The 22,914-nt window shown below is 46.7% G+C and overlaps 1 long non-coding RNA gene across 6 annotated transcripts; it reads right to left on the bottom strand.

Moving 5' to 3' along the window:
• Positions 1 to 535: 535 nt before the first annotated feature.
• Positions 536 to 22,778, bottom strand: LOC143881062 (uncharacterized). 6 transcript variants are annotated; one of them, XR_013251883.1, is made up of 7 exons: positions 22,598 to 22,778; positions 7,325 to 7,579; positions 7,042 to 7,206; positions 2,045 to 2,534; positions 1,503 to 1,952; positions 1,229 to 1,423; positions 536 to 1,135 (listed from the first exon to the last, which is right to left on the bottom strand). It is a non-coding gene; the product is annotated as an uncharacterized LOC143881062 (long non-coding RNA). The 6 variants fall into 6 exon arrangements; XR_013251850.1 differs by having other exon boundaries at positions 7,325 to 7,562; XR_013251859.1 differs by having other exon boundaries at positions 2,045 to 2,249; positions 7,325 to 7,562.
• Between the last annotated feature and the right edge of the window lie 136 nt (positions 22,779 to 22,914).

The following is a 22,914-nucleotide window of genomic DNA, read 5'->3' as shown; positions in this document are numbered from 1 at the left end:
ACCAGGTGATGAAATCCCAGTCAACCATGCCAGATAACACTCCAGGTTCCTAAAATAGGACGTGTGTGCATGTGAGATGCAAGGGTTTAGATGCAAGTGATGTAAGTGTGAAATAAATTTGCGCAATCTGTGATGCCTTCAGGTTTCGTTATATTAAATTTGAGTATGATGTGATGAGAAAATAAAGCAAACAAACTAATCTAGTAAGTATATAAGATATAAGATATAGTTTTTATTAGCCAATTAAAATAAATTCAAACGAATTATCCTTTGAAATTTTAATGAAGTTAGGTGGTCCCCAGCAGAGTCGCCAAACTATGGGACCCGATCCCGCGAGAGGGGCAGCGCGACCCGCCTGCGTCTCTCTTGGTCTCTCGTACCCACGCGAATGGCGTATGCTTTTATTATTAATTTAATTCATCATTTCCGTGAACTTGGGATCAGGGGCATTTTTGTATAAATATCCATCTAGAACAGATGTCTATTTATACAAAAATACTCTTTATTTCAACATAACAACACAAACAATTGCAGATAAAAGCAAACAAATCAAAGCTGGTCCACATATATGTCTGATCAATATGAAGAGAAGTACATCTCACCCAAATTGGATGAATCCAAAAAGAAAATAACATAAATCACTGCTCAGGTGGTGAAGGATCTCTCAAACCCTACTTTGGAGGATCCTGGACTACCCCTGGGGTGGACGCAGCGTATGTCCTAGGCTGAGAAACTGAAGACTCTGAAGACTCCCCTGACCCTCGAAGTCAGGAAGCAGGATCGCCTCCCAGTAAGCGATCTAGTGAGCTAGACCGCATCCCAATGTCAAGCCTATCACGAACTGAGCCTGGCTCCACTCTAGTTGCTGCGGCTGCCCTATCAGAAGAGCCAACCTCTGGCTCAGGAGGGCGAGGAGCGAACATGCCTCCGGGACCCACTCCGATCCTCACTCTCTTCGCCGGAGGGGCGCTCTCTCTCATCGGTCTCTTACCCCGCCCTCTGTCAGGCAAGGTAGGCTCCTCATCAACCTCTAGGTCCTCAGCATTCTCGACATAGTCCTCGTCGGACGTGTCGTCTCTATCATCAGTACTGTCTCGACCCTCTGGCACAGGCATCGTCGGCCTATACACCTCCTCTTACACCCACAAGTATGTCAGAATATCAATGATATATCAAAGCATATGTGCAGAATTTTAAAAAATTCAAGGATAGGGATGAATTCTCATACCTGTCTAGCTGGATGACCCTCGTATGTCCCCAGCCTCTGCCTCAGAGTCTCAATCTCCTGCTGAAGCCCGAGGATGATCTAGCTATCCTCATATCGAGCCCCCTCCAGCTTCTCAATAATATCAAACTGCTCGCCAGCGAGGATATTCTGGTTCCCCACTAATAGCAGCAGATTCTCCGCCTGGTGGTGAGGAATCTATAGCATCAAGAGAAATTAAGTCAAATATGCAAACAATTTCAAACACTAAAATAAATACATAAGTAAATTCTCTTACCCCAACGACGGTCTCTGGAATGGGATACCCGCACGCCCCTCGCGGTCGGGTCAAGTCAAGCTCTCCTCTCCTGTCAAAGGTCGGTACAGTTCAGCCTAGCATCGGATAATGCCCTGGAAGCAAAGAAGGACCAGCTCCTGACGAAGTCGAAGGAGGAGCTCACCTACTCAGTCCTCGAGCTCTAGGTACAATCGGCGGGCAGTGAACTGACTTCACCGGAGAAGTAGACTTCAAGGAAGATGCCTTCATCGGCGCCTTTCCCCGGCTATGTGTAACAGGTCCCTCCCTCTCCACTCTGCTCTCTAATGCGGTGCAGCAGGAGCAGGCTCTATAATCACTAGACCGCCTCGGCGAATGTGGCCCTGACGGCCTCATCAACAGCTCTGCCCTCATCATAAGGCTCCCCCGCAAAAGCAGGACGTTAGGTGCGGCATCTACCTCAGGATCCTCCTATAGAAAACAAGAAGATTCAAATCAAGCAATCGAATTTCACTAACGAGCAAATCAAAACTGAAAGGAAAGGGAAGGGTAAAGAAGAATACCTCTCCCGAGGTCAGAGGACCCATCATCTCTACAGAGGCTCAGGCTTTGTAGTCTCCAAGCCGGAAGTGGTCGTCAAGGATGTCAAAGCCCTGTGTCTGTAAGATCTCTAGCTAGTCAGACGAGACCCAGTCTAGAAGCCTCAAGCTGCCAAGCGAATGAGGGGATATCACATGGCTCTCATGCCCATGCGACTGTCGGGCTATCCTGTATGGCATATAAATCGTCAGGCCCAAATGGCAGATAAATGCTGTCATCCTCCGAGTAACGCTCCTGGCGTGAGCATACTCATCTCTCATGACCTCCTGGCGATCATCCAGAGGTCTCCACCGGAATTGTCAAGACACAGGTGTAGACACCCCATTTTGACCGAACCCCTTTTATATCTTGTTTAATCAAAATTCCATCAAATCAGGGATTTAGGACCCCCAATTTCATCCTATGATAGGTTAGGGTCCCTGCAAAATTTCTTCAAAATCGGATGAGATTTGCCTAATAAGACGAGCCGGATTAGAATTGTAGTGCGAAAGGGGAGTGAAATATCCTGTAAGGCAGCCAGTTTTTACACTAGAGCAGAAAGAGGGTTGCATTATCCCTGTAATGTCGCCCATGAAGAGATTTATTCGAAAATACCCTTTCATTTAGTTAAAATACAACATATACATGAATATGGGATTGTCCAAGGTAACTTAAGGGGTGAAAATTTTCTTTTAATTAATTTTTCATTAAACTTTTTTCCAAATGGCCACCATTTTGCAACCAAAACCAAAGCAAAATTTTTAAAAATGGGTTGTCCTATAAATTAATGGGGGACAAAAATTAAGGAAAAACTCTATAAATAGAGCATTTGGGCTCTCATTTGAAAAAAAAATTAGGGCTTTTAATCTAATTTTAGAGGGAGGGAGGGAGAGAGAGAGCTTTCTAGAGAGAGAGAGAGAGAATTCTAGAGAAAGAAGGAGATCTAGAGAGAGAAAGAAAGAGATCTGGAGAAAAAAAAGAGATCTAGAGAGAGAAAGAAGCTTTCAAGGAGAGATCCAAGAGAAGAGCACAAGGTTAGTAGATTTTGAGTTTGATTTTGAGTTTTCTTTGAAAATCTAACCTAAAATGAGAAATACAAGTGGAAAATACTTTAAAATGGTTAGATCTAGCAACCTAGGATTAAAATCTACCAAAATATGTTTAAAAACATGTCTCATTTGAAGATCTAAAGCAATTCACCTCAAATTTTGAGTTCTAGTTTAATTTTGATGTAAAAATGGCAAAATTAAGTACTGTCCAGCCTCATTTTTTACCATTTTTCATCATTTTCTATTAGAATTCGTGAAAATTTCTCGTTAGAAGGTGTAGTACCCGTTGAGATCTTCGATTTGGCATATAAATGCCCAAAATTGGCCATGAAACGAAGAAGTTATGGCCATTTTAAGATTTCAGCTCAAAATTCGGTGCAAAATGGTGAATCTATGTGTGTTTTACTGAAAATTCCTTAAAGATCTTCAAAACTGAAACTAACATGGTTAGATCTAAGTCTAATCAACATGTATTATCAGATATTTATGTCAAATTCCCATAGATCTTGTGTTTGAATGAAGTTTTGATGTGAAATGTCATGAAATTGTGTTGAATTACATGCTGTCCAGATTTTATTTTCAATTTTTCACTAAAATTCAGTTAGATCTAGCGAAAGTGATACACACGAAAGTTGTAGATTTTTGTTGAGGTCTTCGATTTGACATCTTCCGGGCCTCGTAATGATGAAAAATGAAAAAGTTATGACGATTTTAAGATGTCAGCTAAAAACCCTACATTTTCATATTTGGACTTGATCGGAAATGGCCGTTTTCCGGCCACTTTTGGCAAGATCCAGCCGAAATTGTCAACATAGAATAGTTTATTGGATCAATTTACTAAATCTTTGAACTTTTGAAAATGAAAACTGCATAAATGAAATCTAAAATCAGCCCAAAAATGGCCGTTTTCCGGCCACTTCCGGCAAGATCCGGGCAAAATTGTCATCGGAGAAAAGTTTATTTGATCAATTTTTGAAAACGGTGTAGTTGAACACTTTTCTTGAAAATGGATTTTTGATCCTCTATTTTGCAAAATCAAATCAGAACTTCTGAAAAGCAAACCTGCAGAATTGAAATCTGAAATTTGCCCGGAGATGGTCATTTTTCGGCCCCTTCCGGCAAGAACCGGCTGAAGTGCATAACTAATCAAATTTTTCCTGATGTGTCTCCTACAAGCGTTATGTGTAACACTTTTGCTAGTTTTGCTATTTGGATAGGGTAATTGTAAGTTTAAATTTTCAGCTTCCATATAGAATGCAAATGTGTGCTTTTGATGCTTGATTCATGCTTAGCCTAGTAGGCGATGAAGGCGTTAGCCCAAGCCCATCCTTAGGGAACTTGTTTAGTCCAAGTAGCTCTCTCCTCTCTCATTTAGAAGACTTGATAAGTCTTTTAGACCTGTTTAAACCATAGAATCCTTCCTTCATTGCAAAGGGCGATGAATGAGTCATCCCAAACCCATCTTTTAGGGGACTAGCTTAGTCCACATAGCATTTCCCTTCTTTAGAAGACTTGTTGAGCCTTTTAGATATGTTTAGACAAAATAATCTCTTCCTCATTGCAGAGGCGATGAAGGCGATAGCCCAAGCCCATCTTTAGAGGATTTGCTCGGTCCTAGTCGCGCTTCCCCTCTTTTCCTCTTCTATTTTAGTAGACTTACTTAGTCTTTTAGACACCCTTATTCATTAATCCCTCTTCATTGCAAGGGCAATGAAAGAGTTATATAGAGTTCCACTAGGAGACACACTATGTCTTAATAAGGCGATTCTCCTTTGGAGACAAGCTTTGATGTTTAGAGCCTACCCCTTTGTAGAGATCATCTTAGTCATGTTAGAGAGTTTACCTATAGGAGACATGCTTTGTCTCACGAGTGTTAGTGGTTTTTCCATTTTAGGAGACAAGCTTTGTCTCATTAGAGAGGTCATACATTAGGAGACAAGTTTTGTCTCATTAAAAGAGTCAGTCATAGGAGGCTTGTTTAGCCTTATTTGTAGAAACCTTTCTAATTTGTCCTCCCTCTTTAATGATACATGTTTAGGAGTTTATCTTTTAAAGTCTTGTTAGAACCTGCCTATTTGGGATCTAACTTTTGTAGTGAAGACACTAGTTTACTTGTTGTGTGCCCTTACCATTTTTGGGACATAGGTTTGCTTTTTTAGGTTTTTCCCGATTTTACCTTATGGTGTTTACACTCTTCCACGATTTGGATTACAGAGTGTGGTTTTTTGTTTGTTTCCTTTGGCTAAAAGGGGTGTATCATTTTAAAATACAAAAAAAAAAATCGGAAATTCAAAATTCAAAAAGCATTCAGAAACTTTAAGATTTAAAAATATTTGAAATATCACAAAAATTCTAATCATCTGAAGCTATAAGATTTTAGGAGCGTATTAAGAAAGTTTATTTCCGAACTACGTTGGTTTGATCCTCTTCCACGAGGTACGTAGGCAGCTTGGGATTCTTATCCTAAGTTCCGTCAAATTTTGTAAATAGACTTTGTAAATCTTTCAAAAATCATTCAAACAACTTTAAAACCTTATTTTCAAAAAGCTCTTCCTCTAGAGTTAGGAGTTTGTCCTAGATAGAGAGTTTTAGAGTTAGAAGCTTGTCTTTGTTGTGTTATGTGTTTTGTTTATGTTTGTGTTAGAGTTAGGAGTTTGTTACGCCTCCGTCCGGTCAGCTGGCGATTTACATCGCCGACTGATGACTAGGTCTAGGATGCGTTAGTGATCTCATTATTTTCCTTATGACACATAGCCTATTTACACATAAGTTGTAGGAACCACCTGCATTAGCTTAGGGCTAACCTTCATTTAGTTAAGGCATATAGTGTGTCCTAAAATCCACAATCCACTGAAATATAAATAATCGCACAAGAAGCTTTAATAATTAGTCCGGTCTTTTAGGTCGAGTCTAGGATAGAGGTCTAGATATCTTAGGCATTATATCTTAGAATAGGTGCGAAGAACTACGTGACTCTGATTCTCGTAGAGGCGGTGATACGTAGGCGGCTTGGATGAATATTTGAGGTCATTCAAGAGTCGAGGACAACGTTAGAGTCTTAGGGTTTGTAGTTAATGTTTTTTAGAGTTCGTGTTTGTGGTTATCATTTTTCTTGTGTGTTTTCTTTCAGATTGAAATTATTTTCTTATTTGATCACTCACATGCTTAGCTGTAGATCTTTACTGCTTACTAGTCCATTATTTTTGCTTATACGCTTAGCTGTAGTTCTTTTACTGCTTTCATGATTATCTGATTATCATATCTGTTATTTTCTGTACAGATCTTATACCTTTAGCTGTAGCATGCATGCGCTTGTCCACCGGAACTTAGACACCAATTAGGTATGACACTCGTAACCTAGATGTGCTTAGGTGGCACTTCTTTCATTTATTTTGTGCATGCTTATTATTTAATCATCGAGTCATGCATGATTACGTAGACGTCTTCTCGGGGATATTTCATTCCCATTTCACATGATTTTTTGCCAAAACTCTTCAAAATCAATAAATAAATGGCATAAGAGACCAGGTGCTTTCACTTGGGCGGTTGAGGTGCTCTTCTAACCTTCCAAATTCGTAACCAGGCACGAACCTTTTGTATCGCTGGTTATCTATTGCAACAGAGCATATGGGTTCCAGGGCCGACTTTGCTGGATGACGACTCTTCTTTGTTTAAGGTACGTCTCGACTCCGGGCTAGTCCCCGAATCGAGAGGTATCTTATTTTACATCGCCACTCATGCTATGAGGGACACTCTTTCGAGAGTTCCTTCGTAGAGCTCTCCTTCACGTGGATGATCTAGAGACCCTTGGGGGCTCGTCCCCCGCCTCTCTCAGGATCGGGGTCCACAACAGGCTATGTGTCAAAGACATGAATATAATTCAAGACAATATGAGTACGGTACTGAAAATGGAAGCAATTTAAAGTACTCACAGCATCTGGCTGGATCCGGTCAGTGGCTCGGGGAACCTGGTCTGCCAAGTAAATGGGGTGTGACCCCGTTTGCCCTACAGTCCAGCGTATCTGCGCTGAAAAGTAAACTCTCTTCGGGTCCCTCGGCATAGGAGTGAGAAGACCGAAGCACTCGTAGGCCTATGCCTGTTCAAGAGTTATCAAAATCAATTTACTTGCTTAAACAATTCATATCATAAGCATTGAATTAAATTGAGCAAGCAGAATAAATTCAGAATTAAAGAGAAAAGTGTTAGAAGTGTACCGCCTAGATGTACCAGAGACCACACAAGGAGTGTGATCCGTCTCGAGATAGAACATCCATCTCTCCAATTAGGAAGGCATAAGTGTGGCCCCCGATCCCGAGGAAGGTGAGGGACGAGCCCCCAGCGGCCTCTGAGATCTCCACATGTGAATGTGAGCTCTATCAAGGAACTCTCGAAAGAGTCTCTCACGGCATGAGTGGCAATGCATATGAGATACCTCTTAATTCGGAGACGATCCTGGAACCAAGACGTACCTACAATAAGAAAAAGTCGCCATCCAGGGAAGTCGGCCTTGGAACCCAAAATATACTCTATGCAATGGATAAATCTAAAGGTATATATAGGGTCCGTGCCTGGTGACGAATGAAGAAGGTCCAAAGAGCACCCCCATCCGCCCGAGTGCAAGTACTCGGTCTCTTATGCAATTTTCATTAATATTTAAGAGTTTTGGGCGAAAATCATATGAAATGGGAAATATTCCCAAGAAAATGTCTACCTAAACATGCATGATTCGAGGATAGAAATAATAATCACACACAAAATACATGAAAGAAGTGTCACCTAAGCGTAGCTAGGTTATGAGTGTTATGCCTAATTGATGTCTAAGTTCTGGTGGGCAAACACATGAATACGACATGTAAAGGTATAAGGTCTGTACAGGAAAGTAAGAAAACACAACAAAACACACAACACGACTCGACTACACACGCGATACGACACGGAAAACCTTAGACTCTAATATTTTTTTCGGGCGCGAATCTTTGGATGGTCTGATGTTCATCCGAAGTCGCCAACGTATCCCCGCCTCTCTTAGGAATCAAGGCCACGTAGTTCTTGCTCCCATTCTAAACCACAATGCCTAACACCTATAGGACTGTTATCCTAGACTCAATCAGCTAGACTCGACTAGGTTTTAAAACTTCTTGTACGACTACTTAAGTAAAGATTTGTTTAAAGGATTTTTTATTTTTTGAAAGGATTTAAATGATTTATTTTTGAAGGTTTGACTGGACCTGGGATAAGGATCTCAAGTTGCCTACGTACCTCGTGGAAGAGGATCAAGCCAACATAGTTCGAAACAGACTTTCCTAACTACACTCCTAATAACTCATGACTTTTCAGATGTTTTTGTTAGTTTTTTATTTCTAGTGTTTTTGAATTTTCAAATGTTTTTTGAATTTTCAGATGTTTCACCCTTTCAGGTGAAGGGAACCTATAAGACCACACTCTGTAATCCATAGCCTGGCGGAGTGTCAATGCTAAGGACAGAATCCCTGGAGCCTAAAGGGGAACTCTTAATTAAAGACAGACTCACAAAAGGAAATGACAGACTCCTATACTCTATAAGGGCAAGACAGACTCCCAACATCTATAAGAGTAGGACCGACTCCTATATCTATAAGGGTAGGACGGACTCTAGAACTTTGTAGGGGTAGGACAGACTCCTGAATTCTGCTATGGTAAGACAGACTCCTGAATTCTGCAAAGGTAGGACAGACTCCGAAACTTTGCAGGGGTTGGACAGAATCCGAAGACATGATGAAAGGTTGGACAGAATCCTAGCTTCTTATGACGATCGGACAGACTCTTGAAAGACTAACTCCTAACACTAAAGCACAAATTCATATCTATGGGGTTGACTCCTAGCCTATGGGTTGACTCCTAACATATAAGCTCTAAAGATATCGTTAACTAGACTAAAGAAGGTCTCCTAGAAGAAGAGGAGACAGAGAAGGGTGCTAGCGAGACTGGACAAGTCTCCTAAAAGCATAGGTGGGCTCCAAGTATCCCTATCACTGCCCCTGCAAAGATAAATAGGAATAGGGCAACTAACAGACCAAGTCGGTCATCAACTAGAAACGGGTGCAACTATGTGTGACTTGGATAGTCTTCTGAAGGGTTGACTCACTCAAGAGACAAAACCTGTCTCCAAAGGGTATAACGTTTTATATGAGACATAGCTTGTCTCCTAAAAGGGTGGGCTCTAGATGACTCTTTCATTGCCTTTGCAATGAGGAACTAGTGTCTAAAGGTATCAAAAGGGCTAAGGAAGTCTTCTAAATAAAAGAGGGGAGTGCTACTAGGACCGAAGCACAAATTCATATCTATGGGGTTGACTCCTAGCCTATGGGTTGACTCCTAACATATAAGCTCTAAAGATATCGTTAACTAGACTAAAGAAGGTCTCCTAGAAGAAGAGGAGACAGAGAAGGGTGCTAGCGAGACTGGACAAGTCTCCTAAAAGCATAGGTGGGCTCCAAGTATCCCTATCACTGCCCCTGCAAAGATAAATAGGAATAGGGCAACTAACAGACCAAGTCGGTCATCAACTAGAAACGGGTGCAACTATGTGTGACTTGGATAGTCTTCTGAAGGGTTGACTCACTCAAGAGACAAAACCTGTCTCCAAAGGGTATAACGTTTTATATGAGACATAGCTTGTCTCCTAAAAGGGTGGGCTCTAGATGACTCTTTCATTGCCTTTGCAATGAGGAACTAGTGTCTAAAGGTATCAAAAGGGCTAAGGAAGTCTTCTAAATAAAAGAGGGGAGTGCTACTAGGACCGAGCAAGTCCCCTAAGGATGGGCTTGGGATGACTCCTTCATCGCCCTTGCAATGACTGGGAACTAAAGGTTTAAGTGAATCTAAAGGATTAAAAACTCTAAGAACTACACACTCTCTATCTAAAGAAGAGGGAGGACGAAGAAAAAGGGTACTACCCTAACCTAGTAAGTCCCTCTAAAAGATGGGCTTGGGCTAATGCCTTCATCACCCTTCACCTATGGAAGTGAATTCCTAAATAGCTAAAATGGCTCCCCGAAGCTACGGAAAATCCTAAAACACAAAGGTACAAAACTAGCAATCCAAGAAATAACCGCTTATGAAATTTGGCAAACAATCGTTAGGGTACAACCATAATAAGGATTTTATAATATAAACAAATAATAAGTGCATTGTCGAAAAGAGACTAGTATTTATTGGAATGAATCAGTCCTTACATCATCACTTATTATTTTATCGGTACCATGGTTTCTAGGCAATTTTTTATCCAATAATTCTATTATTCTATAGTTCTAAGTACATCAATTTATTACATCAATAAATGACACCTTAGGCCTACGTAATGTGTTTTTTCTTTACATGCTTTTAAGCATACCAATAAATGGCACTACTCTGAAATTCTATTAGCAGTTAAATACATTACCATACAAGTGTCAATTCCATATAATTTGTAAACACAATGATGTGGGTATTAAAAGATACACGATTACAAAGCATTGTATTTGTTAGGCCCGAAATTGGTTAACAGATATGACAGTGACGTAAGAGCCGAGCTGGGCGGGCTCGAGGAGGTGAAATGGAGGGTAGAGTCCTGATTAACTGTGTCCTGCACAGAAGCAAACGAGGTCAGAATGGCCGACCCGGAGTATACTCCGGACAGACCCTTCGACACTCAAGTCAGTAAGAGCCGGAGTGAAGGGGTGGTTTTTAGAGTGGTGGGTCAGAATTCAATACCCTGATTTATGAGCTTTGGAAGCCTTTTTATAAGGAAAGTTTGGGGTAGGTGGGGAGTTAATGCCCCAAAGCAGGTGTCGACCAGCTATAGGTTCAGGTTCACCTACTCCGAGGGAATTACCAAACTACCCCTGCTGACGTGGGTTATGCAGTGGGCTCTCCTCTAGCCACGTGTTGGAAGCTAACAGGCTGCTGCGTTTTCGCACCCCATCAGTTGCCCCCCAGTTCCCCAAGTTATTATGGTGACTTGGGAAAATGTGGTAGAGTACATTTCTGATTGGAAGTGGTCGAGGCTTGGCCTGTGGCAGTCCCGAATCTGAAGCAGTCCGAAAATTGGAGCAGTCCGGATTCTGGGGGCAGTCCGGATTTTGGAGCAGTCCGGAAATGGAGGCAGTCCGGAATCTGGGGCAGTCCGGAAATTGGAGCAGTCCGGATTCTGGGGGCAGTCCGGATTTTGGAGCAGTCCGGAAATGGAGGCAGTCCGGAATCTGGGGCAGTCCGGATTTTGGAGCAGTCCGGATTCTGGAGCAGTCAGGAAATTGAGGCAGTCCGGATTCTGGAGCAGTCCGGAAATGGAGGCACTCCGGATTCTGGAGCAGTCCGGAAATGGAGTAGTCCGGCTTCTGGGGCAGTTCGGAAATTGAGCCAGTCCGGATTCTGGAGCAGTCCGGAAATGGAGCAGTCCGGCTTCTGAGGCAGTTCGGAAATTGAGCCAGTCCGGATTCTGGAGCAGTCCGAATCTTTGTCAGTCCGGCTTAAGCCGGACTGCTTTTTGTCGTTTTACGGAACGCGTCATATCCAGTCCGGCTTGGGCCGGACTGCTTTTTGTCGTTTTGCGGAACGCGTCATATCCAGTCCGGCTTGGGCCGGACTGCTTTTTGTCGTTTTGCGACCCAGTCCGGCTTGGGCCGGACTGCTTTTTGTTGTTTTGCGACCCAGTCCGGCTTGGGCCGAACTGCTTTTTGTCGTTTTGCGGAACGCGTCATATCCAGTCCGGCTTGGGCCGGACTGCTTTTTGTCGTTTCGCGGAACGCGTCATATCCAGTCCGGCTTGGGCCAGACTGCTTTTTGTCGTTTTGCGACCCAGTCCGGCTTGGGCCAGACTGCTTTTTGTCGTTTTGCGGAACGCGTCATATCCAGTCCAGCTTGGGCCGGACCGCTTTTTGTAGTTTTGCGGAACGCATCATATCCAGTCCGGCTTGGGCCGGACTGCTTTTTGTTGTTTTGCGACCCAGTCCGGCTTGAGCCGGACTGCCTTTCTCCGCACGAGCACTTGTATGACTCCCCTTGGTTTTTTAAAGGTAAGCGCGTATTTTCACTTACGCCCTTGTCTCAAAGTTTGTGCCCGCCATTAATAAAAGACGCGGCACCACTCGGGCGTCCTCGAAACGCGTGCCCTTCATTTAATGCACACCGCCTCAGAGAAATCTATAAAGAGTGGGTTTTACCTTCTCATTTTCACTTTTTACTTCTCCTCCTTCTCCTCCTCTTTTTCTCTCTGTCGGTTCGGCGAAGGCCAGTTCGGATCGTGTAGTTTTTGTGAACGGTGGGTGGATTCAGGAGCATTCAGTGTGATCCGGTAATTTTTCTTGAGCGCGTCTCATTCATTTCTTTTCCTACTTTCATGTCTAGTAGCTCTAGTTCTGAGTCCGGTTCGGGAGAGTCGTCTTCTAGTAGTTCAGGGTCTAGATCGTTGATTAGGACCGAGGATAGGCCTACCTGGTCACCGGCCCCGAAAATGGTGAGTGTGACTGTTATAGGTAGTGATGAGGAGGTGGAAGACGAGGCAATATTGGACTTGAACACCGCTCCGCTTCTGACGGATAGCTATGTCCCACAAGGGGGGAGTGTTGGTAGTGACGCCGGCGAGGCGTCCACAACGTTTCACCCGAGCCGGGCCGTTGAGGTCGTGGCACGGGCCCAGATGGATGCCAATCCTAAATACAACATACAGGCTCTCAATGAGGAGAACTACCTGGACGAGTCCGCCATGGCAGTGATTAGGGATAAGTACTGCATCCCATCCAGGTTTGGACTGAGGGAGGCGATGGAGGGAGATAGAGCATGTAATGAAAGCTCCGACATTTGCATATATGACGAGTCACTGAGGGCCGGACTCAGATTTCCTCTGCACCCCTTCTTCGCCTCGGTGCTTCAGCATTACCGGCTGGCCCCGGCCCAGGTGGCGCCGAACTCGTGGAGACTGCTGACGGGGTTTGTATACCTCATTCAGGGCCGGCTTCAGAGGAACTTGTCAGTACCGTTGTTCCGCGCGTGTGCGCAATTGAAGAAGCACAAGGGTGGGGGTTGGATTTACATTAGCCAGCGTCCGGAGATAAGAATGATCACTGGCATTCCCTCCTCCATACACCTGTGGAGGAACAGGTTCTTTTATGTCGAGGACGCGGAGTCCAGCGAGCCTTGGCCGGTCCCTTTGAAATGGGGAACCCCGGATACAGTCGCGATGAGTCGCAAGCCGTTCCTTGAGGGTGAAGATGCGAGAACCCTCGCTCTACTTCGGGAGGTGCTGGACCGGGAGGGGCCTGCTGATTGTTCAGACTTCCAAGGGGAAGAGGTTTTGGTTGGGTTGGGCCTTAGTACTGCGACCCGGGCACGTACGTAGATAGCCTCCTTTAAAATTTGTCTTTCCTTTTTTCTTGTCTCTGACTGGTTTTGTTTTCGTCTATCTTTCAGAGATGTAGCAGCAGTCGTTAGTTGATAAGATGAGGAAGGGGGCCTTTGGGACGGTCCGTCAGGGCCAGAAAAGGAAGGCCCTGGAGACGGCGAGTCCGGCTCCAACCCAGGACGCGCCGCCCCCACCCAAGGCCAAGGAGTTCGGTGAAATTGGTGAGTTCATCCGGCCGGGGCGCAGGGTCTTCGAGGACTGTGGTGACATCTGCTGGCACCCTCCCGCCTCCGGCGAGGTCCGGAGATAATGTTTTTCGGCCAAATTGGGCCGTCCAAAAGACGGATACCGGCCTTGGAGAGAGCCGGGTAGCTGTAGAGATTCAAAGTAAATGTATTCTTGACAAAGACAAGCAACAGGTTCTCCACGAGCCGCCAGCTACGGCCAAAGAGGCCGTATTTTCTTCTCTTTATCAGGTAAGATGGCTGACGAGTACGCTCACTTTTTATTCGCCTTCTACTTCGTTTACCTGTGTAAACACTTGCTCATCTGTATTTTATAGATCGGAGTGTACTTCAATGATCTTCGGGGGAAGAGTAAGAAATTTTCCGATGCTATAACCAAGTCTGAGGAGGAGAATGGGAAGCTGAAAAAGGATGCGAAGGAGCTGAAGAAGTCCGTCGAAAAATCTGCCAACGAGATCAAGCGGCGGAGAGAGGATTTTGCCGCTCAGCTGGCCGCGCAGAAGAAGGAAGCGACGGAAGCCCTCAACGCTCAGAGGGAGAGAGCCCTATCGAGGCAGGCGACTGCCGTTCAGGAAAAGGAGGACGAACTCCTTCTTCTATCCAGTGAGGCCTACAAGATAGGGTTTTTTGACTGCCTTGGGCAGGTCAAGGATTCCAATCCAGGCGTTGACCTGTCGAGGATGGTTATACCTGACCCACCGACGCTTACTGGCGAGGAGCCGGCCGCAGCTGACGCACTCTTGCCCCCGGGGGCAGATTCAGCACGGGATGGGGGCAATGAGGCGCCTTGAGTTCTCTTTCTCCCCTTTTTTGGCGATTTCTTGATTCCTTTTTGTAACGGCCCCTTGGAGGCCCAACTCCCTTTTTTTGTAACAGCCCGTTGAGGCGTCTCTTTTGTAATGGTCCTCTGAGGCCCCAACATATGAATGGAAAGCAAACTTTTATTATCTACCTCTTCTATGCTTGTCCGTCTCTAGTTTATACTGCTTGGCCGTATGCTGCGTAGCTATCGCTCTAGGTAGGCGTCATGGACTTAGGTTGGTCCTGACGTGCTATGTTTTTCAGGAGCTTGGGTCTTTGCGTCCGGGCTGGTTCCGGACCAGGAGTGGACTCCCGGTCTTTGCGGAGACGAGCCGTGGCGAACCAAACGTCGAGTACCCTAGTTTTAGTGAACTGGGTTTCGAAGGAGCTTTGGTTTTTGCATCCGGGCTGGTTCCGGACCAGGAGTGAGCTCCCATCTTTGCGGAGACGAGCCGTGGCGAACCAAACGTCGAGTACCCTAGTTTTAGTGAACTGAGTTTCGAAGGAGCTTTGGTTTTTGCATCCGGGCTGGTTCCGGACCAGGAGTGAGCTCCCGGTCTTTGCGGAGACGAGCCGTGGCGAACCAAACGTCGAGTACCCTAGTTTTAGTGAACTGGGTTTCGAAGGAGCTTTGGTTTTTGCATCCGGGCTGGTTCCGGACCAGAAGTGAGCTCCCGGTCTTTGCGGAGACGAGCCGTGGCGAACCAAACGTCGAGTACCCTAGTTTTAGTGAACTGGGTTTTGAAAGAGCTTTGGTTTTTGCATCCGGGCTGGTTCCGGACCAGGAGTGGGCTTCCGGTCTTTGCGGAGACGAGCCGTGGCGAACCAAACGTCGAGTACCCTAGTTTTACTGAACTGGGTTTTCCAATTTGACGGACATGAAGGCATTTGTAAAAAAAAGTTCTTTCATTCACATTCAGGATGAGCTTTGGTTTTTGCATCCGGGCTGGTTCCGGACCAGAAGTGAGCTCCCGGTCTTTGCGGAGACGAGCCGTGGCGAACCAAACGTCGAGTACCCTAGTTTTAGTGAACTGGGTTTTGAAAGAGCTTTGGTTTTTGCATCCGGGCTGGTTCCGGACCAGGAGTGGGCTTCCGGTCTTTGCGGAGACGAGCCGTGGCGAACCAAACGTCGAGTACCCTAGTTTTACTGAACTGGGTTTTCCAATTTGACGGACATGAAGGCATTTGTAAAAAAAAGTTCTTTCATTCACATTCAGGATATATTTACAAAGTTTTTTTTTGTGTGTGTGCCGGCTACTTCGCTACTGATGGTATTTGCGAAGGTTCTTTGAGTTCCATGCATGTGGTAGTAGTTGTTCCTCGAGTGTTTCCAGTCTATAACTTCCCGGGCGAATCACCTCTTTTACTCGGTAAGGCCCCTCCCAGGTTGGGGAAAGCTTTCCGGCCTTCTTGGGTTGGGAGATAGCAGCTTTCCTTAAGACCAGATCTCTAACTCGAAACTCTCTAGGGCGTATCTTCGAGTCATGATAGCGAGATACTTTCTGCTTGTAGGCGGCGACTCTTATTCGGGATTCTTCTCTGGCCTCCTCCAATAAGTCAAGATTCGCGCGGAGCCCGTCACCGTTGAGCTGTTCGTTGAAGTTGGAAATTCTAGCGGACGGGGTGCCTACATCGACAGGTATTATCGCCTCCGTGACAGGTTGAATGGAGACTCACCCGTTGGTGTGCGCGGGGTGGTGTGATAAGTCCATAGAACATGATAGAGCTCATCTGCCCATCGACCAACTTTTTCGTCCAGTCTTTTCTTGATCCCTTGCAGTAGGATTCGGTTTGTGACTTCTGTCTGCCCGTTGGTTTGCGGGTGTGCTACGGAGGTGAACCTCTGCTCAATTTTCAGGTCGGAGCAGAACTTCCGAAAGTTTCGGCAGTCGAACTATTTGTCGTTATCTGTTATCAAGGCGCGAGGAATCCCGAATCTGCAGACCACTGATTTCCAGAAGAAGTTCTGTACATTCTGCTCGGTGATATGGGCTAGAGGTTCGGCCTCCACCCATTTGGTAAAATAATCAATGGCCACTACTACGAAGGTGCGCCTTCCGGAGGCCGGTGGAAAGGGACCCAAGATATCCATCCCCCAAATCGCGAAGGGTAGCGGGCTGATAATTGGAGCCATGGATACAGCAGGCTGATGGATGGTGGGGGAGAACTTTTGGCATCTCTCGCACCTCCTGACCAGGGTCAGGGCATCTTGTCTCTGGGTCGGCCAATACAGACCTCTCAGCAAAACTTTGATCGCCAGGGCCTTGCCCAGGTGCTCTCCGCAAATACCTTTGTGCGTTTCTTGCAGGGCGTACGCGGCGTCGCTGGGCCGGAGGCACTTTAAGTATGGGAGGGTGTAGGATCTTTTGAACAGGCTCTCGCCATCGAGTGAAAACCGGGCTGCCCTTTGGATCACCTTGCGGGCTTCCTTCTTCGCCTCGGGTAGTTTCCCACTACGCAGGTAGTCGACGATTTCGTCCATCCAGCAGGACTCGTGCTCTACCTCCATGATTTCAGCGGCCTTTCTCTCGATACTGGATCTCTGGAGGAACTCCATACATATATTCCCGAGAGTCGTGTATCCGGATGCGGCTAGCTTAGATAGTACATCTGCTTTTGTGTTCTCTGCTCTGGGGATTCTGACGACCTCGAAACTCTTGAAGTTGGTGGATAACTGTTGGACTAGGGAGAGGTACTTGATCATACGCTCGTCGCGGGCTTCGTACGTTCCCTGAATCTGATTTGTAACCAACTGGGAATCACAGTAGGCTTTCAGCCTGTGGGCCTTGACTTGTACGACGAGATTCATCCCGGCAAGGAGGGCTTCATATTCTGCCTCATTATTAGATGTGCGGAATCCGAACCTTAGGGCATAGTCTGCGGTGAAGCCGTTTGGTCCGGTGAGAATCAGACCGGCGCCACAGCCACCCCTGTTCGAAGACCCGTCCACGTACACTTCCCAGAGGGGCTCGGCGGTTGATGGACCCAGAGCGGTTCAGCGGTTGATTTCTGTTCCAGTTCCATCTTCTGTTAGCTCCTCAGTTGCGATTGCCTTTCCTGCAGCTGGGCTTTGGGCGATTTCGGGTTCGGTGATCTGCTGGGGGATGGAGCATTCAGCTACGAAATCTGCCAATACCTGAGTCTTGATTGAGGGCCTGGGCATGTAGCGGATGTCGAATTCACTCAGTTCCACGGCCCATTTAACTAGTCGCCCCGAGATGTCCGGCTTATGGAGAACCTGCCTGAGCGGCTGGTCAGTAAGGACCTTTATCGTGTGAGCTTGAAAATACGGTCTCAACTTCCTGGCCGCCATCACCAGCGCGTAAGCCAATTTCTCGACCCGCTGGTACCTTATTTCAGCATCGTGTAAGACCTTGCTAACGTAGTAGACCGGCTTTTGTTGGCTGTGATCCTCACGCACTAGGACTGCTGCCAGAGCAAGGGGGCTTACAGATAGATACAAGAGTAGCTCCTCACCGGGCTCAGGCTTTGTTAATAGCGGTGGAGAGGACAAATATCCTTTTAAATCCTCGAAGGCGGCCTGGCATTCCTCTGTCCAGGGCGCGGTCTTAAATTCTTTAACTGCGTTGAAGAAAGGAAGACACCTCTCCGCAGATTTTGAAACGAAGCGCCCCAGCGCGGCTATCATCCCTGTCAGTCGCTGCACTTCTCTGATGGTTTTGGGCGGAGTGAGCTCCACCACGGCCTTGATTTTTTCTGGATTGGCTTCTATGCCTCTTTGGCTAACCATAAACCCTAGGAATTTTCCCGAGCTGACGCCGAAAGTGCACTTGGTGGGATTGAGCTTCATCCTGTGCTCTCTCAGGACTTGGAACGTTTCTTCCAGGTCGGAGACATGATCTTGTGTACTCCGGATTTTGGCCAGCATGTCGTCAACGTAGACTTCCATGTTGCGGCCGATCTGAGCCCGAAAGAGTTTGTTTACGACCCTCTGATATGTGGCCCGGCGTTTTTCAGGCCAAAGGACATAACACGGTAGCAGTAGGTCCCCTGGTCTGTTACAAAGGAGGTCTTCGGGATATCTGACTCATACATTCTGATCTGGTTATATCCGGAGAAGGCGTCCATGAAGCTCAGTAACTCGTGACCTGCAGTGGAGTCGATGAGCTGATCGATCTTTGGGACAGGCTTTATTCAGATCAGTGAAGTCGACGCAGGTTCTCCATTTCCCATTTGCCTTTTTTACCAGGACTACGTTTGCCAACCAGTCCGGGTATTGGATCTCTCGAATGAAGTCGGATTTCAGGAGCCTCTCCACTTCTTCTTTGATTGCCCGCTGCCTCTCGAGGGCGAAGTGTCATCTTTTCTGCTTTACTGGCCTGCAAGTTGGGTCAACACCCAGTCTATGCGTACTGACCTCTGGATTAATACCGGGCATGTCTGCGGAGGTCCATGCAAAGACATCTGCATTGTCCTGAAGAAATTGGGTGAGGCTGCGCCGGGTGCCGTCGTCTAGAGAGGAGCCGATCTTAACGACCTTCTCATCATCATCTCTGCACAGGGGGATGGAGATAAGGTCCTCTGCGGGTTGAGTTCCCTGAGCTTCGCTCCTCATGTCGAGTAGCTCAATCGGCAATGACTCTGTCGCGTTTTTGCCTTTCAGTGCCATTACATAACACTCTCTAGACTGCGGCTGGTCCCCCCTTACTTCTCCAACGCCGTTGGGCGTAATAAACTTCATCTTTTGGTGATAAGCAGATGCGACAGCGCGGATCTGGTTTTGGCCCGGCCGTCCTAAAATAGCGTTATAGACCAAAGTGGCCCTCACTACTAGGAAGTTGACCATGGCGAAGGCTTGGCAGGGTGACTCTCCGACGAGGACAGGAAGTTCGATATGTCCCTCAACCTTGACTACCTCTCCCGAAAAGCCGAAGAGATCTGAGTTTGCCGGCCTTAGGCGGTCGTCACCTATCATCATCCTTTCGAAGGCGTGATAGTACAGGATGTCGACTGAACTCCCATTGTCTACCAGGATTTTCTTCAACTCCCAGTTCGCGACGAGCATGGTTAGGACTAGGGCGTCGTCATGTGGTAATATCAGGCCGTCGAGGTCTGCGTCTGAGAAGGAGATCTCATTCTCCGTCTTCATCTTCTTGTCGCATGCGTGCACGGCATTGACTCGGCGTGCGTAAGCTTTTCGTGCAGCGGATGAGGTGCCACCAGCTGCCGGACCGCCCATGATTGTGCCGATGACTCCCCTTGGTTGGGAGCAGGGTACTTCTGGTTGTGGACTAGGCGGTGGGGGAGACTGTCTTCGGGCTGGGGGCGGTTGAGACCACCGAGGACTCCGGCCCTGGGGACCTCTCTCCTTGGGTTCGTTCCTGTGGGTGTCACCTCGGACATACTTTTTCAAATAGCCCCGGCTGATCAATTGCTCGATCTCCTCCTTCAGCTGCCAGCAGTCGTCCGTGTCGTGGTCGTGGTCCCTGTGGAAACGGCAGTATTTTGACTTGTCTCTCTTGTTCCCCTTGGAGATCATTGGGGTTGGCCACTTTATGAACTCCTCTCTGCTGATAGCAGCTAGTATGTGCCTTCGGGATGTGTTGAGAGGGGTGAAGTTTTCCTCCCTTCTTTGGGGGGACTTGTCTCTTCTAACAACCTTGTCATCCCTACACGGCTTAGCAGGGTACTTGTCTCGGTTCATATCATCAGCGGCCCTCCTCCGATTCGAGTCCAGAGCAGCCAGAGTCTCTTCTACTGAAATATATTCCTCCGCCCCAGCCATTAGGTCCGCTAGGGAGAGTGGATTTCGGTGGGCCACTGCTCGGCGGAAATCATTGGATCTAGCACCTGCGAGGAGTGCGTTTGTAGCGGCCGAGGGGTCTAGATTTGGCACTTGAAGCGCCTCCCTGTTGAATCGGCTGACAAAGGGTTTAAGAGGTTCATTATGCTCCTGCCGCAAGGCCATTAAGGATGTTGTTGTCTTCCTTGGCCTGCGGCTGCTCATGAAGTGGCGGACCAAGTCTTCCCCGAAGTCATCGAAACTGCTGATGGAGTTCGGTCTGATCCTTGAGTACCAGTCCCTTGCTGCACCTGTCAGGGTCGTCGAGAATGCTCTGCAAAGGAAGCCATCTGACGCACCGTGGAGGAGCATCATTGTTCGGAACGTCTCCAAGTGGTCCACGGGGTCAGTGGTCCCATCATACTGCGGAATAGTTGGCATTTTAAATCTCCTGGGTGCAGGGGCGGCCATGACGTCGTCGGTGAATGGCGTTCTGCTCGTGAACGCCCTAGAAACAGGCCGGCTTTGATCTTTAGCCAGCTCTTCAATTCTGTGGTCCATCTCTTCTATTTTCCGCAGCACCGGGTCAACTCTACGGTCTGGGGACCTGTTTCTTTCCGCAAATGGGCTCACCGCGGAGCCGGAGTGGCTTTCCGGACTTCTACGACGGGACCGGGATTTTGCTTGTGGCATGCGCTCTTCATGAGCTCAGTGCCTTTGCGGAGAGCGAGACCGCGACCTTCGACGGTGGTGCGGCTCTGTCTGTGCGTGCCTGGCCGCGGGGTGACGGACTTGTCTGGTGGAGTGGTGAGTTCGGTCCTCACCAATGCGCGACGACTCTCCCCTGTGGATATCTGGCCTCTCGGGGACAGGTCGTGGAGCTTCCGGAGGAGGTTGGGGGGGCGCCTGGAGTAACTGCTGGTACTGCCCAACGAGAGCTGTCATTTGCCGAAAGAGGGCTTGAACTTGCTCTGGAGTGGGCATGGGGTTGAGGTGCTCCGAACGAGGCTGGCTCTGTTCGGTCGTAGCAGAGGCTGCCACCACCAGCGAGGCGAGTCGCTCGCTCCGAGTCCTGCCGAGTAGCACGGCTCGGGTAGTCCGTGCGGTTGGCACCCGCGCACTCTTGCGCCCTGCCATTTTTGTAAAGTGATTGGAACAGCCTTTAGTTCTGGGGTCCCCCGGATGGCGCCAATCTGTTAGGCCCGAAATTGGTTAACAGATATGACAGTGACGTAAGAGCCGAGCTGGGGGGCTCGAGGAGGTGAAATGGAGGGTAGAGTCCTGATTAACTGTGTCCTGCTCAGAAACAAACGAGGTCAGAATGGCCGACCCGGAGTATACTCCGGACAGACCCTTCGACACTCAAGTCAGTAAGAGCCGGAGTGAAGGGGTGGTTTTTAGAGTGGTGGGTCAGAATTCAATACCCTGATTTATGAGCTTTGGAAGCCTTTTTATAAGGAAAGTTTGGGGTAGGTGGGGAGTTAATGCCCCAAAGCAGGTGTCGACCAGCTATAGGTTCAGGTTCACCTACTCCGAGGGAATTACCAAACTACCCCTGCTGACGTGGGTTCTGCAGTGGGCTCTCCTCTAGCCACGTGTTGGAAGCTAACAGGCTGCTGCATTTTCGCACCCCATCAGTATTACCTTAATGAAAATTTTCAATTATCATTCTCTTTAACTTGGACAGGCATATAAACTCATTTTATTAATGCTATATCCTTAAACCCTTGGGAAATGATATTGGCACCGCCATGAGTTAACAATTGTAATCACTTATCTTATCTTTTAATATTTAAAAGACTATCAATATCAAAATGAAAAGAGTGATGGCTGCCATAATCAAAGTTATAAGAGGGCTGTCGTTATTAAAATGAAGAGAGGGCCGCTAAAACCATGCTATAAGGGGGATTGTCATTATCAAAATGAAAAGATGGCTGCCAAAACAAGGCTGGAATAGGGGCTGTCATTATCAAATGGGTTTGAGGGCTTCAAAAGCCAAATGAAGTGTTGGCTGCAAAGCTAACTCAATTTGGGTTCTCGAATGTGGTGTAGACTTTGAAAACTGAGAAGAACATTTAGTTTGTAAAAGGAACAAAACCCCAACTTAATCCAAGGCATACAACCAATCTTTTTCAGTAGACATCCTAACCAGTTTATTTAATGGACAATTAAGCATTATACACACCAAATTTCAGTGAGTTCCCATTTATTTTGTTCCTAATTTCTTGCACTAGCTTCTCAAAAGAGATTTGTGAGCAATCAGGGACTGAGATTACCTAAAAAAAAATTGCAAAATCATAACAGTAGCGATATGATGAAATTAAAGGTTTAGAATTCATACCACATTGAAAATTGTAGGTCTTTCTCTCCTTTTGCTGAGTGTATCGAGTGAATGACTCCCAATTGCATGCAACGAAAGCAATCAGACCCAAATTATGGGTTTTAAACTTCTAGAACCCACAGGCTTTTGATGAACAACCAAGAAAGATAACCATGGCCAAGTTCTTATGGGGTTATTGGAGAGATCAGGGGCGATGCCAGAAATTTTCAACAAGGGGGGCAAAAATTATAGTAATTTTTTTTCTCCAAACAAATGAAAACAGTATTATAGTTTCCAAAAAAAACCCTCATATATATATTCCATCACCAACATACATT

The sequence above is a fragment of the Tasmannia lanceolata genome, unplaced genomic scaffold (assembly GCF_043159265.1).
Source record: "Tasmannia lanceolata isolate RefF3 unplaced genomic scaffold, GAP_Taslan_0.1 ptg000002l, whole genome shotgun sequence".
Lineage (NCBI taxonomy): Eukaryota > Viridiplantae > Streptophyta > Magnoliopsida > Canellales > Winteraceae > Tasmannia > Tasmannia lanceolata.
The sequence above is the reverse complement of the archived record's forward strand: the minus strand, read 5'-3'. Positions and strand labels throughout refer to the sequence as shown.